At 40.7% G+C, this 18,755-nt stretch overlaps 4 non-coding genes across 4 annotated transcripts; 2 read left to right on the top strand and 2 right to left on the bottom strand.

Moving 5' to 3' along the window:
• Positions 1 to 2,760: 2,760 nt before the first annotated feature.
• On the bottom strand, positions 2,761 to 2,834 carry trnan-guu. The gene has a single exon. It is a non-coding gene; the product is annotated as a tRNA-Asn (tRNA).
• A 2,706-nt stretch (positions 2,835 to 5,540) lies between these two features.
• trnan-guu lies at positions 5,541 to 5,614 on the bottom strand. The gene has a single exon. It is a non-coding gene; the product is annotated as a tRNA-Asn (tRNA).
• Positions 5,615 to 9,445: 3,831 nt separating this feature from the next.
• trnan-guu lies at positions 9,446 to 9,519 on the top strand. The gene has a single exon. It is a non-coding gene; the product is annotated as a tRNA-Asn (tRNA).
• A 2,562-nt stretch (positions 9,520 to 12,081) lies between these two features.
• Positions 12,082 to 12,155, top strand: trnan-guu. The gene has a single exon. It is a non-coding gene; the product is annotated as a tRNA-Asn (tRNA).
• The last annotated feature ends 6,600 nt before the right edge of the window (positions 12,156 to 18,755 follow it).

The raw sequence follows: 18,755 nt of genomic DNA, 5'->3' as shown, positions 1-18,755 counted from the left end.
AACACAGCAGGTCAAAAGCAAGCTTACTGTAAGTCCAGGAAGGTCTTCCATATCGCTAGAAACGGAAAGACAGCATCCCTGGGTGGGCTCAAATCACCAATTTTTAAATTAAGTGTCGAACGCGCCAACAAATTGCACCAAAGACACTTGTGGTTATACTGACCCTCAGCAGGCCATAGTCTCGTGGAAGCTCACAACAAGCCAGGAAGGGTAAGTTCACATCTCTACAATCTGAAAAATGTCATCCCTGGGTGGTGTCGAAACACCAAATTTAAGATTGACAGTCAAACAAGCTAACTGTTTGATTGCACTTCAGAGGCTTGTGTTGGCATTGACCCTCAGAACTGGGAATTTCATTAGAGGTCCAGGATGTCACATCCACATCATGGATCACAACACACTGTCATCCCTGGGTGGGCTCGAACCACCAACCTTTAGATTAACAGTCTAACGCCCTAACCAATTGCGCCACAGAGACTTGTGGTGTATATGACCCTGACGCTTGATCGCTGGCCGTCCGTGCTCTCTTCCAACTGAACATGGAGTTTACGAAACAACAACACATTGTTCCAATGGTTGTGTTACCTTGCATCGAAAGTGCAGCAACATTTTCAAGTAAGTAGCCCTGTAGTTATCTAATGTTTGTTTGCTTTTTGAATGGCCTTAAAAGGGCAAAAATTTAGCGCAACGTTCGTCAGTGCAACATTATATTAAAAGGCATCTGGCAGGATTAAATTCAGCCACAATCACAAATATATTCTGATAAATATATATTTTAAACAACTGCATTTTTACAAATGTAATATATAATCGCCAAGCCCATTCAAAATAATTAGGGGACTGACTCCGGAAGAATGATGTAGTAGCGAGTCACTTTCATGGCGTATAGGCATGCATATACACACAAACACACACACACTGAACCAACATTGTCCTTCTCACGAGATAAATATAAATGCTAAGGTTTTTCATGCCAGATTGACATAATTTACATTGTCATACTAGCCAGATTAATAAGAATAAATTATATGTTCCTTGGAGAACACAGAATGATCAAGCTATTGAGTAACAGAAGATCAGAGACCATTGACAGCCATTTTACCAGTAGGTATAGTAACTTGTCATCTTTCATGTTCAACAACACACCAATCACATGTGACAACAGGAAACACAGCAGGTCAAAAGCAAGCTTACTGTAAGTCCAGGAAGGTCTTCCATATCGCTAGAAACGGAAAGACAGCATCCCTGGGTGGGCTCAAATCACCAATTTTTAAATTAAGAGTCTAACGCGCCAACAAATTGCACCAAAGAGACTTGTGGTTATACTGACCCTCAGCAGGCCATAGTCTCGTGGAAGCTCACAACAAGTCAGGAAGGGTCAGTTCACATCTCTACAATCTGAAAAATGTCATCCCTGGGTGGTGTCAAAGTTACAAACTTGAGATTGACAGTCAAACAAGCTAACTGTTTGATTGCACTTGAGAGGCTTGTGTTGGCATTGACCCTCAGCAGGCCAAAAGAACTGGGAATTTCATTAGAGGTCCAGGATGTCACATCCACATCATGGAGCACAACACACTGTCGTCCCTGGGTGGGCTCAAACCACCAACCTTTAGATTAACAGTCTAACACGCTAACCAATTGCGCCACAGAGACTTGTGGTGTATATGACCCTGACGCTTGATCGCTGGCCGTCCGTGCTCTCTTCCAACTGAACATGGAGTTTACGAAACAACAACACATTGTTCCAATGGTTGTGTTACCTTGCATCGAAAGTGCAGCAACATTTTCAAGGAAGTAGCCCTGTAGTTATCTAATGTTTGTTTGCTTTTTGAATGGCCTTAAAAGGGCAAAAATGTAGCGCAATGTTCGTCAGTGCAACATTATATTAAAAGGCATCTGGCATGATTAAATACAGCCACAATCACAAATATATTCTGATAAATATATATTTTAAACAACTGCATTTTTACAAATGTAATATATAATCGCCAAGCCCATTCAAAATAATTAGGGGACTGACTCCGGAAGAATGATGTAGTAGCGAGTCACTTTCATGGCGTATAGGCATACATATACACACAAACACACACACACTGAACCAACATTGTCCTTCTCGCGAGATAAATATAAATGCTAAGGTTTTTCATGCCAGATTGACATCATTTACATTGTCATACTAGCCAGATTAATAAGAATAAATGATATGTTCCTTGGAGAACACAGAATGATCAAGCTATTGAGTAACAGAAGATCAGAGACCATTGACAGCCATTTTACCAGTAGGTATAGTAACTTGTCATCTTTCATGTTCAACAACACACCAATCACATGTGACAACAGGAAACACAGCAGGTCAAAAGCAAGCTTACTAAAAGTCCAGGATGGTCTTCCATATCGCTAGAAACGGAAAGACCGCATCCCTGGGTGGGCTCAAATCACCAATTTTTAAATTAAGAGTCTAACGCGCCAACAAATTGCACCAAAGAGACTTGTGGTTATACTGACCCTCAGCAGGCCATAGTCTCGTGGAAGCTCACAACAAGTCAGGAAGGGTCAGTTCACATCTCTACAATCTGAAAAATGTCATCCCTGGGTGGTGTCAAAACACCAAACTTGATATTGACAGTCAAACAAGCTAACTGTTTGATTGCACTTGAGAGGCTTGTGTTGGCATTGACCCTCAGCAGGCCAAAAGAACTGGGAATTTCATTAGAGGTCCAGGATGTCACATTCACATCATGGAGCACAACACACTGTCGTCCCTGGGTGGGCTCGAACCACCAACCTTTAGATTAACAGTCTAACGCGCTAACCAATTGCGCCACAGAGACTTGTGGTGTATATGACCCTGACGCTTGATCGCTGGCCGTCCGTGCTCTCTTCCAACTGAACATGGAGTTTACGAAACAACAACACATTGTTCCAATGGTTGTGTTACCTTGCATCGAAAGTGCAGCAACATTTTCAAGGAAGTAGCCCTGTAGTTATCTAATGTTTGTTTGCTTTTTGAATGGCCTTAAAAGGGCAAAAATGTAGTGCAATGTTCGTCAGTGCAACATTATATTAAAAGGCATCTGGCATGATTAAATACAGCCACAATCACAAATATATTCTGATAAATACAGTGCCTCGCGAAAGTATTCGGCCCCCTTGAACTTTGCAACCTTTTGCCACATTTCAGGCTTCAAACATAAAGATATAAAACTGTATTTTTTTGTGAAGAATCAACAACAAGTGGGACACAATCATGAAGTGGAACGACATTTATTGGATATTTCAAACTTTTTTAACAAATCAAAAACTGAAAAATTGGACCAAAAATTATTCAGCCCCCTTAAGTTAATACTTTGTAGCGCCACCTTTTGCTGCGATTACAGCTGTAAGTGAATAAATTGCTAAGGTTTTTTCGCCAGATTGACATCATTTATTGTCATACTAGCAGTTTTGCACATAAGAATGAATTTTTGTTCCTCCTGGCAAAACACAGAATCGAGCTCAGTGAGGTTGGATGGAGAGTTTGTGAACAGCAGTTTTCAGTTCTTTCCACAGATTCTCAATTGGATTCAGGTCTGGACTTTGACTTGGCATTCTAACACCTGGATATGTTTATTTTTGAACCATTCCATTGTAGATTTTGCTTTATGTTTTGGATCATTGTCTTGTTGGAAGACAAATCTCCGTCCCAAAAAGGTCTTTTGCAGACTCCATCAGGTTTTCTTCCAGAATGGTCCTGTAATGGCTCCATCCATCTTCCCATCAATTTTAACCATCTTCCCTGTCCCTTGAAGAAAAGCAGGCCCAAACCATGATGCTGCCACCACCATGTTTGGCAGTGGGGATGGTGTGTTCAGGGTGATGCGCTGTGTTGCTTTTACACCAAACATAACGTTTTGCATTGTTGCCAAAAGTTCAATTTTGGTTTCATCTGACCAGAGCACCTTCTTCCACATGTTTGGTGTGTCTCCCAGGTGGCTTGTGGCAAACTTTAAACAACACTTTTTATGGATATCTTTAAGAAATGGCTTTCTTCTTCCACTCTTCCATAAAGGCCAAAATGTCAATATATGACTGATTGTTGTCCTATGGACAGAGTCTCCCACCTCAGCTGTAGATCTCTGCAGTTCATCCAACAATCATGGGCCTTTGGCTGCATCTTGATCAGTCTTCTCCTGTTGAGCTGAAAGTTTAGAGGGACGGCCAGGTCTTGGTGGATTTGCAGTGGTCTGGATACTCCTTCCATTTCAATATTATTGCTTGCACAGTGCTCCTGGGATGTTTAAAGCTTGGGAAATCTTTTTTGTATCCAAATCCGGCTTTAAACTTCTTCACAACAGTATCTCGGACCTGCCTGGTGTGTTCCTTGTTCTTCATGATGCTCTCTGCGCTTTTAACGGACTCTGAGACTATCACAGTGCAGGTGCATTTATACGGAGACATTGTTCACAAGGTGGATTGTATTTATCATCATTAGTCATTTAGGTCAACATTGGATCATTCATTTCACTGAACTTCTGGAGAGTTTGCTGCACTGAAAGTAAAGGGGCTGAATAATTTTGCACTAATTTTTCAGTTTTGATTTGTTTTTGAATATCCAATAAATGTTGTTCCACTTCATGATTGTGTCCCACTTGTTGTGATTCTTCACAAAAAAATACAGTTTATATCTTTATGTTTGAAGCCTGAAATGGCAAAAGGTGATTAAATACAGGGGCCACAATCACAAATATACTGTAAATATATTTTAAACAACTGCATTTTTACAAATGTAATATATAATCGCCAAGCCCATTCAAAATAATTAGGGGACTGACTCCAGAAGAATGATGTAGTAGCGAGTCACTTTCATGGCGTATAGGCATACATATACACACAAACACACACACACTGAACCAACATTGTCCTTCTCATGAGATAAATATAAATGCTAAGGTTTTTCATGCCAGATTGACATCATTTACATTGTCATACTAGCCAGATTAATAAGAATAAATGATATGTTCCTTGGAGAACACAGAATGATCAAGCTATTGAGTAACAGAAGATCAGAGACCATTGACAGCCATTTTACCAGTAGGTATAGTAACTTGTCATCTTTCATGTTCAACAACACACCAATCACATGTGACAACAGGAAACACAGCAGGTCAAAAGCAAGCTTACTATAAGTCCAGGAAGGTCTTCCATATCGCTAGAAACGGAAGGACCGCTTCCCTGGGTGGGCTCAAATCACCCATTTTTAAATTAAGAGTCTAACGCGCCAACAAATTGCACCAAAGAGACTTGTGGTTATACTGACCCTCAGCAGGCCATAGTCTCGTGGAAGCTCACAACAAGTCAGGAAGGGTCAGTTCACATCTCTACAATCTGAAAAATGTCATCCCTGGGTGGTGTCAAAGTTACAAACTTGAGATTGACAGTCAAACAAGCTAACTGTTTGATTGCACTTGAGAGGCTTGTGTTGGCATTGACCCTCAGAACTGGGAATTTCATTAGAGGTCCAGGATGTCACATCCACATCATGGAGCACAACACACTGTCGTCCCTGGGTGGGCTCGAACCACCAACCTTTAGATTAACAGTCTAACGCGCTAACCAATTGCGCCACAGAGACTTGTGGTGTATATGACCCTGACGCTTGATCGCTGGCCGTCCGTGCTCTCTTCCAACTGAACATGGAGTTTACGAAACAACAACACATTGTTCCAATGGTTGTGTTACCTTGCATCGAAAGTGCAGCAACATTTTCAAGGAAGTAGCCCTGTAGTTATCTAATGTTTGTTTGCTTTTTGAATGGCCTTAAAAGGGCAAAAATGTAGCGCAATGTTCGTCAGTGCAACATTATATTAAAAGGCATCTGGCATGATTAAATACAGCCACAATCACAAATATATTCTGATAAATATATATTTTAAACAACTGCATTTTTACAAATGTAATATATTCGCAAGCCCATTCAAAATAATTCAGGACTGACTCCAGAAAAATGATGATATAAAACTTTCATTTTTGGCATACATCATACACACAAACACACAATCACTGAACCAACATTGTCCTTCTATTGAGATAAATCAAACTTTTTTTCATGCCAAAAACATCATTTAATTGGGCATACAAGCCAGATTATTTAGAATAAATGATAATACTTTGAGCGCACAGAATGATCAAGCTATTGAGTAACAGAAGATCAGAGACCATTGACAGCCATTTTATCAGTTTTGTATAGTAGACTGTCATTTTTCATTTCTCAACTTGCAAAACAGCTGACTCAGTGAGGTTGGATGGAAGCATTTGTGAACAGCAGTTTTCAGTTCTTTCCACAGATTCTCAATTGGATTCAGGTCTGGACTTTGACTTGGCCATTCTAACACCTGGATATGTTTATTTTGAACCATTCCATTGTAGATTTTGACCCTTATGTTTTGGATCATTGTCTTGTTGGAAGACAAATCTCCGTCCCAGTCTCAGGTCTTTTCAGTTCCATCAGGTTTTCTTCTGAATGGTCCTGTCATTTGGCTCCATCCATCTTCCCATCAATTTTAACCATCTTCCCTGTCAAACAAGAAAATGCAGGTCAAACCATGATGCATGCCACCAGCCATGTTTGGCAGTGGGAGAAGGCCAAAGTTGTTGGGTTTCATTTGTTGCAGGATGTACACCAATCATAAAGTGCATTGTTGCCAAATCATTCTTTGGAGTCAGTCCCCAATTACCTTGAATGGGCTTCCAGATTATATATTACATGGCTTGTAAAAACTTTAAAAATACTTATTTATCAGAATATATTTGTGATTGTGGCTTTTTTCATGCCAGATGCTTTTAATAAAGGCCAGAACACATTGCCACATTGTGCAATATGATGACAGGTAACACAACCATGAACAATGTGCTGTGTGACTTGTTGTCCTATGGACAGAGTCTCCCAAAGCAAACTCTGCAGTTCATCCAGATGATCATGGGCCTCTTGGCTGCATCTCTGATCAGTCTTCACCTTGCATTGAAAATGTGGAGGGTTTCACATGAAACTCCATTTCTTGGTGGATTTGCAGTGACGGCCAGATACTCATTTCAATATATTGCTGCACAAGTTTCCTTGTGGCGTTTAAAGCTTGGGAAAATTTTGTTAAATCCGGCTAAAGGTTCTTCTGAGCCCACCCAGGGATATTCACAGTGTGTTGTGCTATGATTGTGTCTTCCTGATGCTCTCTAATGAAATTTTAACTTTGGCCTAGAATAACACAGTGCAAATGCATTTATACAGTTAGCTTGTTTGACTGTCAAATGGAGTTGGAGTGACATCCACCCAGGGATGACATTTTTCAGATTGGAGATTCCTGACCCTTCCTTCCTTCCCACGAGACTTGTCCTGCTGAGAGAGTTGCAATCCACGAAACTCTTAATATTTTGAATGGGCTCTTTCTGTCAATTCTGATTATATATTACATTTGTGCATGCAGTTGTTTAAAATATATCTGCCTTAAAAATGGGTGATTTGAGCACACTTAAACTTTGCGACCCATTTTGCTCACATTTAGGCTTCAAACATTACATATAAGGGAAAAATTGACCTTTGTTTCCTGAAGTCACATGTGATTGGTGTGTTGTTGAACATGAAAGTGACAAGTTACTATATTTCCTACTGGTAAAATGGCTGAAATGGTTGGGCTGCAAAATTATTACTACATAGCTTGATCATTGCAGCAAACTTCTCCAAACATATCATTTATTCTCAGAATCTGGCTATTTGACAATGTTGACCTAAATGATGTCAATCATGGCATGAAAATACTTAGCATTTATGTGTATCTCACTGAGAAGTCAATGTTGGTTCAGTGTGCACCTGTTTGTGTGATATGTCTGCAGAGGTCCGTTAACATTAGTGACTACAGAGCTACATCATTCTTCCGAAGTCCCCAACACACCAGGCAGGTTTTGAAAAAGTTTAAAATATATTTGTGATTGTAGCTGGATTTGGATACAAAAAGATTTCCCAAGCTTTAAACATTCATTTGGAAGGAGCACTGTGCAAGCAATAATATTGAAATGGAAGGAGTATCAGACCACTGCAAATCCACCAAGACCTGGCCGTCCCTCTAAACTTTCAGCTCATTCAAGGAGCAAAACTGACAGAGATGCAGCCAAGAGGCCCATGATCACTCTGGAAACTGTTGATCTACAGCTGAGGTGGGAGACTCTGTCCATAGGACAACAATCAGTCATATATTGCAAAATCTGGCCTTTCATGGAAGAGTGGCAAGAAGAAAGCCATTTCTTAAAGATATCCATAAAAAGTGTTGTTTAAAGTTTGCCACAAGCCACCTGGGAGACACACCAAACATGTGGAAGAAGGTGCTCTGGTCAGATGAAACCAAAATTGAACTTTTGGCAACAATGCAAAACGTTATGTTTGGTGTAAAAGCAACACAGGCATCACCCTGAACAACCATCCCCACTGCCAAACATGGTTGGTGGCAGCATCATGGTTTGGGCCTGCTTTTCTTCAGCAGGGACAGGGAAGATGGTTAAAATTGATGGGAAGATGGATGGAGCCAAATACAGGACCATTCTGGAAGAAAACCTGATTTGTGAGTCTGCAAAAAAATGGACCTGAGACTGGGATGCTGTCTTTCCATTTCTAGCAAGGAAGACCTTCCTGGAACATAAAGTAAGCTTCTTTTGACCTGGAATGTGTTTCAAAAATCACATATGATTGGTGTGTTGTTGAACATGAAAGACCTGACAAGTTACTATACTGTGGAAAGAACTGAAAATGGCTGTCAATGGTCTCTGATCTTCTGTTACTCAATAGCTTGATCATTCTGTGTTTCCAAGGAACATATCATTTATTCTTATTAATCTGGCTAGAGACAATGTAAATGACAGCTGTAATCGCAGAAAACCTAGCAAAGTATTAATCTTAAGAAGGAATAATTTTGCACGCCCAATTTTTCAGTGAAAACCTTAGCATTTATATTTATCTCATGAAAGGACAATTTGGTTCAGTGTGATTTGTTAAATGTTTGCCTATACGCAATGAAAGTGACTCGCTCCACTTCATCATTCTTCCCACTTGGAGTCAGTCCCCTAATTATTTTGAATGGGCTTTATGTTTGAATTACATTTGTAAAAATGCAAAGTTGTTTAAAATATATATTTATCAGAATATATTTGTGATTGTGGCTGTATTTAATCATGCCAGATGCCTTTTAATATAATGTTGCACTGACGAACATTGCGCTACATTTTTGCCCTTTTAAGGCCATTCAAAAAGCAAACAAACATTAGATAACTACAGGGCTACTTCCTTGAAAATGTTGCTGCACTTTCGATGCAAGGTAACACAACCATTGGAACAATGTGTTGTTGTTTCGTAAACTCCATGTTCAGTTGGAAGAGAGCACGGACGGCCAGCGATCAAGCGTCAGGGTCATATACACCACAAGTCTCTGTGGCGCAATTGGTTAGCGCGTTAGACTGTTAATCTAAAGGTTGGTGGTTCGAGCCCACCCAGGGACGACAGTGTGTTGTGCTCCATGATGTGGATGTGACATCCTGGACTTCTAATGAAATTCCCAGATCTTTTGGCCTGCTGAGGGTCAATGCCAACACAAGCCTCTCAAGTGCAATCAAACAGTTAGCTTGTTTGACTGTCAATCTCAAGTTTGGTGCGTTGACACCACCCAGGGATGACATTTTTCAGATTGTAGAGATGTGAACTGACCCTTCCTGACTTGTTGTGAGCTTCCACGAGACTATGGCCTGCTGAGGGTCAGTATAACCACAAGTCTCTTTGGTGCAATTTGTTGGCGCGTTTGACTCTTAATTTAAAAATGGGTGATTTGAGCCCACCCAGGGATGCTGTCTTTCCGTTTCTAGCGATATGGAAGACCTTCCTGGACTTTTAGTAAGCTTGCTTTTGACCTGCTGTGTTTCCTGTTGTCACATGTGATTGGTGTGTTGTTGAACATGAAAGATGACAAGTTACTATACCTACTGGTAAAATGGCTGTCAATGGTCTCTGATCTTCTGTTACTCAATAGCTTGATCATTCTGTGTTCTCCAAGGAACATATCATTTATTCTTATTAATCTGGCTAGTATGACAATGTAAATGATGTCAATCTGGCATGAAAAACCTTAGCATTTATATTTATCTCGAGAAGGACAATGTTGGTTCAGTGTGTGTGTGTTTGTGTGTATATGTATGCCTATACGCCATGAAAGTGACTCGCTACTACATCATTCTTCTGGAGTCAGTCCCCTAATTATTTTGAATGGGCTTGGCGATTATATATTACATTTGTAAAAATGCAGTTGTTTAAAATATATATTTGCCTTGCAGAATATATTTGTGATTGTGCGACCTTTAATCAGGCTTCAAACCTAAATATAAAACTGTATTTTTTGCACTGGGACACAATCATGAAGTGGACAACATTTTTGCCCTTTCAAACTTTTTTAAAAATCAAAAACTGAAAAATTGGATAAAATTATTCAGGGCTACTTTCAGTGAAAACTCTCTCCAGAAGTTCAGTGAGGATCTCTGAATGATCCAATGTAACCTAAATGACTAATGATGAAAATACAATGTGTGTACTGTTCTCCGTATAAATGCACCTGCACTGTGATAGTCTCAGAGGTCCGTTAAGAGAGCGCAGAGAGCATCATGAAGAACAAGGAACACACCAGGCAGGTCTCTGATACTGTTGTGAAGAAGTTTAAAGCCGGATTTGGATACAAAAGGATTTCCCAAGCTTTAAACATCCCAGGACGCACTGTGCAAGCAATAATATTGAAATGGAAGGATATCAGACCACTGAAATCCACCAAGACCTGGCCGTCCCTCTAAACTTTCAGCTCATACAAGGAGAAGACTGATCAGAGATGCAGCCAAGAGGCCCATGATCACTCTGGATGAACTGCAGAGATCTACAGCTGAGGTGGGAGACTCTGTCCATAGGACAACAATCAGTCATATATTGCACAAATCTGGCCTTTATGGAAGACCCAGGAAGAAAGCCATTTCTTAAAGATATCCATAAAAATGTTGTTTAAAGTTTGCCACTTCCTGACTGGGAGACACACCAAACATGTGGAAGAAGGTGCTCTGGGTCAGATGAAACCAAAAGTGAACTTTTTGGCAACAATGCAAAACGTTATGTTTGGTGTAAAAGCAACACAGCGCATCACCCTGAACACACCATCCCCAAAACATGGTGGTTTGAGCATCAGGTTTGCCTGCTTTTCTTCAGCAGGGACAGGGAAGATGGTTAAAATTGATGGGAAGATGGATGGAGCCAAATGGACCATTCTGAAGAAAACCTGATGGAGTCTGCAAAAGACCTGTCACTGGGATTGGTGTTTGTCTTCCAACAAGAAATGATCCAAAACAAAGCAAAATCTACAATGGAATGGTTCAAAATAAACATATCAAGGTGTTAGAATGGCCAAGTCAAAGTTAGACCTGAATCAATTGAGAATCTGTGGAAAGAACTCTGTGTTCTCCAAGGAACATATCATTTATTCTTATGTAATCTGGAGTATGAAAATGTAAATGATGTCAATCTGGCATGAAAACCCCAAGCATTTATATTTATCTCGCAGCAAAAGGTGACAATGTTTAACTTCAGTGGGTGTAATTTTGTGTGTATTTTTCAGTTTTTGATTTGCCTAAAAAAGTTTGAAATACTCCAATAAATCATTCTTCATGAGTCAGTCCCACTTGTTATTTTGAAAAAAAATACAGTTTTATATCTTTATTTGTAAAAATGCAGTTGTTTAAAATATATATTTATCAGAATATATTTGTGATTGTGGCTGTATTTAATCATGCCAGATGCCTTTTAATATAATGTTGCACTGACGAACATTGCGCTACATTTTTGCCCTTTTAAGGCCATTCAAAAAGCAAACAAACATTAGATAACTACAGGGCTACTTCCTTGAAAATGTTGCTGCACTTTCGATGCAAGGTAACACAACCATTGGAACAATGTGTTGTTGTTTCGTAAACTCCATGTTCAGTTGGAAGAGAGCACGGACGGCCAGCGATCAAGCGTCAGGGTCATATACACCACAAGTCTCTGTGGCGCAATTGGTTAGCGCGTTAGACTGTTAATCTAAAGGTTGGTGGTTCGAGCCCACCCAGGGATGACAGTGTGTTGTGATCCATGATGTGGATGTGACATCCTGGACCTCTAATGAAATTCCCAGTTCTTTTGCCTGCTGAGGCTCAATGCCAACACAAGCCTCTCAAGTGCAATCAAACAGTTAGCTTGTTTGACTGTCAATCTTAAATTTGGTGTTTCGACACCACCCAGGGATGACATTTTTCAGATTGTAGAGATGTGAACTGACCCTTCCTGGCATGTTGTGAGCTTCCACGAGACTATGGCCTGCTGAGGGTCAGTATAACCACAAGTCTCTTTGGTGCAATTTGTTGGCGCGTTCGACACTTAATTTAAAAATTGGTGATTTGAGCCCACCCAGGGATGCTGTCTTTCCGTTTCTAGCGATATGGAAGACCTTCCTGGACTTACAGTAAGCTTGCTTTTGACCTGCTGTGTTTCCTGTTGTCACATGTGATTGGTGTGTTGTTGAACATTAAAGATGACAAGTGTGAAGCATTATATCTGCTTGTTGACTTGTATCATATCCGTGTTAACTTGCTCTGCATTACACATGCAGCCATTAGCCATTTCTTTCCCACAGTTTAAAGCAGCATTTGGACAAGGCCATCCAGGCCCACCCAGCTTAGCACTAACTCATCACGACAACCACCAGCTGCATGTACACCTAACCATGAGAACCAGGAACAGATAAGCACACACACATAATCTTCTTCTTAGCTGAACATTGTGTGACAAAGAAGGCACGACGAGACTCAGAGGGATGACGGACGGCCCAACAGGACCAATCCGAGAAGACAGCACCCCAACCCGGACCAACCAGAAGACCAGAACTTCTAGACTCAACCTACTTTCTGTACTGTATATAACATACATGCACTCTGTTATCGGGGCTTCTTTCTGGAGGTTCCTTATGAGCTGAATGAACGGGCCCGTATACGCTGTACCAGATATCTTCACTCATAATTAAACTGTCTGCTTGTTATACAATCTACTACTGTGTCCGAATCGATCCTTGACTGTCTCGCCCTCCTGCATATCCCTTATCAACAGAATCTTGGTAGCAGAGGATGGTTTACTGACGATCCAGTCGAAGTGGAGTTGGTCTGGGTGTGAGGGGGCGAGCTGGTGAAAGGACGGTTCTTGGAGGACAAGTGAAAACCAATCGGGGGAGGACAACAATTCTGCTCCACTCGGGAAACTGATCTCTAGGTCGACCATAAACAAGGTAAGCAAAACCTGTTAAATCAAACTTTGCATATTGTCGAATAGTCTATCCAAATTTTTGATCAGTATTACCGAGTGAGTATGAATTTTTGTATAAATTTATAAATTACACGACAAGTTGAAAAGACAGTGAAGTGAACATATGTGGTGACAATTTTATTCTTAAAACCAGTAGCGGCTGGTCTGACAGAGTTCAGTAGAGGATAAAGTTGAGTTAGATGTGTCTATCCATTAAAACCGGTAGCGGCCGGTCTGATCGATTATCAGTAGGGGATAGACCAAATGTTTGTGTATGTTAGATGTGTCTATCCATTAAAACCGGTAGCGGCCGGTCTGATCGATTATCAGTAGGGGATAGACCAAATGTTTGTGTATGTTAGATGTGTCTATCCATTAAAACCGGTAGCGGCCGGTCTGATCGATTATCAGTAGGGGATAGACCAAATGTTTGTGTATGTTAGATGTGTCTATCCATTAAAACCGGTAGCGGCCGGTCTGACGAAGATCAGTAGGGGATAACTTAAAAGGCATACTGTGTGGTGTTAAAAGTGGTCCATTAAAACCGGTAGCGGCCGGTCTGACTGAGGTCAGTAGGGGATAATTTCATTTGAAGTATTGTATGATTCTATGATATGAGATACGTTGTATTTGGTATCCCATATTGAATGACTGTGGGGAGGGTTTGAATTTTAAATATTAACTGTAGGTGGGGTTTATTCGTGTGTTTGTAAATGCATATGTCTACTGAATGATAAATTGAACGAATGTTTAGACAATGTTTTAGATGTGTTGACTATATTGAGTGAATGTTCAAACAATGTTTTAGATGTGCTCTGGCGTAATTGAAGATTTGTGAGACTCAAATCGTGTGCATGAAATACGCTTGATATTCAGTCGGGGACTAATATCGGTATGAATGAGGTCGGGGACCAAGCGAGTGTGGTACATTAGGTATTTCAGTTGGAGCTGGTACCGGTGAGAATGTTTAAAAAGTCGCAGGCTTGCTGATGAGAGTTATATCATAGAATATTGAGGGGGTGTGCATGACTGTTGGAAAAAGTGTTAAACTCTATTAACGTAAAATTATTTTTGTAGATTTATATTATGAGGTTTGAACTATACTAATATTGTAGAATTACATAATCAACATCTGAACATACTTACGTTCAACATTAATTGAGCCACTGAGTAATAGAAAAGATGTACACTAGGTACGGGGCGACGGGTGTGGTCGATGTAAGACGGGAGTGGTGTTCTAACCAAGTGCTGAGAAATAAGGTAGATTTATTTAGTTCTTTTAATTCATTTACACAAGTACTTCCCGGTTATTGATTTTGGTTTGATTGTTCAGATAACATCATTGAAATTAAACAGGAGGTCAAGGTATACCAACATTAGAATCTGTTTTCATTATGGGGAACAATGAAAGGCCCGCAGAATGGATTGCAGGCTGAGGTTTTTATGTTAAAGGGACAGTGCACATTTATCACAGTTGTGTGTGTGTCTAATGGCTGGGTATTTAAGAAGTATTTTGGGGAGACAATTTGGAGAAACACGAATAAGACATGAAACATCGAGACAAATTATTTGAGTTTGAGGGGATTATCATAATTATTAGGTTTTGTTTTTGTAGTAAATGTTTGGGTTAAGGGGATTTCCATGTTCCCAGAGACATGATATTTTAAAGAGGCACGCTCACATATGGAACCTTTATGAGTTTTTTTATTTTATGAGTTTTAATTACACAAGTGATTTTTATTTTATTTTAAGGATAAAGGGTTCTTTAATATGTCTAATATGTTATGGAACACGAATGTAGGGGGATGGTGTAACCTTTGACCTGCTTTCATGGCTCTCTCGGGTGGTCTGATCAGCCACAAGGGGGTGCCATTTGAATAATGAATCTGTGGTCATGGGTAATACTGTTTAAAAAATATATATATATATATGTTTTTGAATTTAATTTATTTTTTAAGGTAACTTAATTATAGTGGAGTTTAATTAACCTATATAAAGGCTTTAGAAATTGCCACCATAGACATGTTTTTCTAAAAAATAAAAAATAAATCAATAAAAAAATATAAAAAAAATCCATGAGTTTAGATAAAGCCAAACAGTGAGACATTTAGTTAAAATGTGGAAACATGGGAAAAGGCAGACAGAAGAGCCCTCCCCCGCACTGCAGAGACCTTGAAGGTTGGAGAGCAGAGAGGAGAAGTTTTAGAAGGGAGCCAGGACGAGCAAAGATAACAGAATGTGTAGATAACAGTCACTGAGTGGAGACAAAAGGGAGAATTGGACATGTGGAAAATTAAAGGGGCGCTCCTACATGATAATGTCAGAACAGAAGGATAATATACTAATCTTACCTAAGTCATTATTTAGAGTAGGTAAGGTTGTTACCTGGGCAGAGCCAGGTATCAAAAGGGGGATAGGTAAATTGTGGTCTAGGATAGGATGGGGCCTATTGGATAAGAAACTAATAATACATTTAAAAAATGTAGCTAAACAAATGGGCATAGAAGGTAAAGATATAATCAGATAAAACATATGAGAAACTGTTTGTTAACCAAGCCTGTATGTCCAGCATTTTATGCATTATAGGTGAGCTACAGGTGAAGTCACTCAATCCAGTCCCAGAGGCTTGTTGGGGGGACCATACCAAGGACTCCTGGTGACAGCCAGCTGAAAGAGCTACCCGGATTCATATCGCACGGCGGGAGGGTAGGACACATTTACACTGTCGAACAATAAACAGTGTTCGAGAGGAGAACTGGAATTAACAGAATTCCGGGGGCCATCTCTCGAATGAAGAAAATCCTCCCTGTCCTGTCACCCCTGTTTTTGTTCATAGAAGTGAAGATGTGTCTGGCTCTTGCTAAGTGATGTGTTCTCGGGGAAAGGGTGGGGCTTCACATGGAAGCTGTTTGTCTGAGCTGTCTTATCGTGGGTGACATCCCAAATAACACAGCTCCGGACGAATCAGTGCCCGAAGCCTCAGCTGGTTTGACCACCCTGGCTCACGGGTTGACAGAAAACTCTGGGGTGGATACTTCTCTGATTAATTGGGTTTGATAGTATGTTCAGAAAATGGGGAAAATATTATGATCACTGTATTATGGGCTACATTCACCTGTGTGACTGTTTTAGTTTTATGGGGCTGTTGTCTAATTCCCTGTGTATGAGGCCTTATTTCCAGGACTCTGGAGAAATCGATGGAAATAGATGGTGATGTACCAGCGGATTCCAGGTTCTGACCCGTGGAGTGCTGAATGTATGTCTACAGAACAAGTGGACGAAAATTATAAATTAAATTATATTAAATTGGGAGGGTGTCCGTATGGGGATTACATGATAACCGACTTGGGACAGTTCTGGGATTGGAGAAGAGGGTATCCTTATAGCATAGGGGATCCCACAAAGGTGGATAGGTTTTCCATGATATGGGGAAAACCTGGGAGCACTGTTGAACTTTGTAAAGGTGATGAAATCCTACTAACCATCAAAACTATTAAGCTCTCTGATGCAGACACTTACACCCTCGGACTACAAAGAACCGGGACAGACACGATGGGTGTGTTTTCTATTAAGGTGCTGCCAAAACCAGAGGTCCCAGACGAACCAGGGCCAGACACACTCCTCTACCACCCCTGGACCGAACCTGCCACCACTGTGTTAAAAATCCCATTCAGGTAATTAATGTTAGAGACTATTCAGCTATTGATCAATTAGGCACTGAGACTGGTTTTGATGGTAGGGACAATTTGTGGCTGTCTTATGAGGTATACAGCTAAGACCCTGAAAAGAAAGGACTGCATGAGTTACATGAAACATTGGTCATGCTAGACCTGTTCTGGCTACACACCCATTTGCTATAGGAGAAGGAGAGGGGTGGTTGTGTATTCTGAGAGGTTTTTACCAGGATAAGCCCAATTCAACTCTCTGTTCCTCTTTGAGCCTTGTGTTTCCTACAGTACCTCCTCATCGGGCCCCTTGGGGTGTTAAGGCATATGGGGGCAATTACAGTTGCATCACGGGTACAGGTAATGGCATTGATTATGAGAGATTGCCTGAAGCTGATTGCAGTAGTAACATAACCATTAATTCCACTTGGCCAGTTACAGGCCTAAACCAAACTAGTGGTCTGGCTGATGTGTGGTGGATCTGTGGACCCAAAAGAGTGCTGAGACCCATTCTTAGAGGAGACTGGCAAGGTATGTGTGCTCTGACCAGTTTGATAATTCCACTGACCATTGTTGATGTTACTGCTGAACAGCTGTTGGGTTCTGTATCCAGGGGACCTGAAAACATTCCATCCCATGGGAGACATAGACGTAGTGCTCCATGGACAGAGGATGTAGTTGACATACACACTAACCTGTTGGGAGTGCCAGTGGGGTTCCTCATGAGTTTCAGGTCTTGGGTAGGAATGATGGATTATAGGTCCAGCCATAGTGGATGCAAGGCAGACTGCATGGACTCATTACATCTACTATGATCAACAGCGTTTTGTTAATTACCCCCGTGATGCACTCACTGGTATGTCTGAACAGTTTGAGGCCACATCTAGGGTTGCCAGACAGAATAGACTTGCTTTGGATATGCTTCTTGCCAGTCAGGGGGGCGTCTGCAAGATGTTCGGTGAACAATGTTGCACGTATATTCCTAATAACACCAGTCCAGATGGTAGTATATCTAAGGCCCTTAGTGGGCTTGATGCACTTGATGCACTATCTGCTGAGATGAGGACCATGGCGGGGGTGGAGGAGTCTGGCCTGTTCTCTTGGGTGGGAGCCTGGTTTGGTAAGTACACTAGTACGATGGTTACTGGATTTCTGACCCTAATTCTTGTATTTTTGTTATTGATGTGTTGTGATGCTTCCATCATACCGTGTTTTAAGAAGTCTGTTACAGATGTGGTGAAGGCTTCAGGCATGATGATGCCTTTGCTTGATGCTCCAGTTGGAGATGCTGATACTGAAGCATGCTTTCAGGGGAGGATGAGACTGACTGAGGATGACCCATGGTTTCGAGTCCCTGGGTGGCATGAAGCCCAACTGGTGCAGGATAGGAGTAGCTGAGAGGACCAGATGGTTTATAATAATGCTTTGCTCTGCTTTACTCTGTTTTCCATGACCAACGTTTTATCCTGTATCTTACATGTCAATAAACAATAAAGTGTTATCCTGTTTTTGCTAAGTGACACCCCTGTGGGTGTCAAAAGGGGGAGACAAAAGCATATATCACTTGTCCATTTTATATCACTTGTCCATTTTATATCACTTGTCCATTATATATCACTTGTCCATTTTATATCACTTGTCCATTTTATATCACTTGTCCATTATATATCACTTGTCCATTTTTTTTTCTATTTTTCTTGGTTGATTTTTCTTTT

Source organism: Oncorhynchus tshawytscha, linkage group LG15 (assembly GCF_018296145.1).
Source record: "Oncorhynchus tshawytscha isolate Ot180627B linkage group LG15, Otsh_v2.0, whole genome shotgun sequence".
NCBI classification, from domain to species: domain Eukaryota; kingdom Metazoa; phylum Chordata; class Actinopteri; order Salmoniformes; family Salmonidae; genus Oncorhynchus; species Oncorhynchus tshawytscha.
Note: the sequence above shows the minus strand (reverse complement) of the source record. Positions and strands in the feature narration are given on the sequence as shown.